The sequence below is a fragment of the Penaeus monodon genome, chromosome 31 (assembly GCF_015228065.2).
Source record: "Penaeus monodon isolate SGIC_2016 chromosome 31, NSTDA_Pmon_1, whole genome shotgun sequence".
NCBI classification, from domain to species: domain Eukaryota; kingdom Metazoa; phylum Arthropoda; class Malacostraca; order Decapoda; family Penaeidae; genus Penaeus; species Penaeus monodon.
In genome coordinates this window covers 36,783,926-36,785,275 of record NC_051416.1, presented here as the reverse complement: position 1 = coordinate 36,785,275, position 1,350 = coordinate 36,783,926, and positions in this window count along the sequence as shown.

Here is a 1,350-nt window from a genome sequence, read left to right as displayed (position 1 = left end):
CAAAAACCCAAACTGCAGAGACAACCATCATGCCTGGAACCTCTGTAGTGAAAGCGACGAGCACTTCTCCCCAAGGGTGATCCACCTGCAGGACCTCCAACACAACAAACGTTTACCAAGAAATTTCATGACTGAAAAACAATTCCATCCCACCCCAAAATGACCAAAAGGAAAACCCTGCCGCTCAAAATGATTTTCACCCCTCCAATTCATCTGACCTACTTAATCGACAAACCACTTCCATGTTTACAAAGCCCTTCTTCCCCCTGACAAGAGACCGTCATCAGCAAGTTTTTTGGTCAGCACCCATCCAACTTGATCTCTGGCCTTCAGCAGATCTCTCAACACACTTTCAACACACCAAGTCCTAGTGAATAATGTCATCTCTCCCTTGAATACAGTCACGACTCCCATTACACATCAACAACCGAAACCACTGTACAACAGTTGGCACACACCTCCGATTACCTCCCAAGACTCCACGATTTCTTTGACGCCATGACTTTCCACCTCTCCCACAAAACCTTCAGGGCTCAGTGGATAAGAAACCTCAGCCCAAGGGAACAGCTATCTGGTGCCTCTTCCAAAAGAGGTTTTTCCCTCAGGAAAATCTCCCTCTGGCCCTCACCCTCACGAAGTTCCAAGAAACTAGCCACTCAGCAATCTTCATCAACACACTGCAATTACTCCAAAAACCCAAAGGATAGTACAGCATCAATTTCATCGACCCCCCCCTCCCGCATCTTACAGTTGGGAAAATACTTGGGGTTTAAAAGCAATCTTACAACCCTCTTTGCAGCCAATGCGAAAAAAATGCGACGTTCTCGTCCTACAGGAAACCTTTTTTCCCAAAACGGAACCTGCAACATTAAGGACTATAAAAGCCTTCCACCATACCATATATCAGGACAAAGTAGGGGTATTTCCATACATCGAAGCTCAATCCATAGCCAGCTGCAACCGGCACCAAATGCAAGAACAAGTCAAAGCATAGGAATTCCTCTCCTGATCTATTCTACCCAAACATATTCGACCCCCACCCCAGCTGTGAGTTGAGCTTGACGAACTTTTTGGTTTAGCAGCAAAAAAACCAACCACATTTGGGTGCTTTAAGCCACCACCCCGTGGAATGACCTCTCCACTCCCTCTACTCAAAAAATAATGAACGGTACACAAAAGCTACTTCGACCCTTCCCAGATTTTTCCCCTGCTAAATTTCAGCCAAATACACACACCGGGGGGGGAGTCTGAGTTTCTAGTCATCCTTTCAATCCTTTTTATCCATTTGACGGGTTATTTCATCATTCTTATTTTGATCACTTTGCTACAATACCAACCCACACTACTATG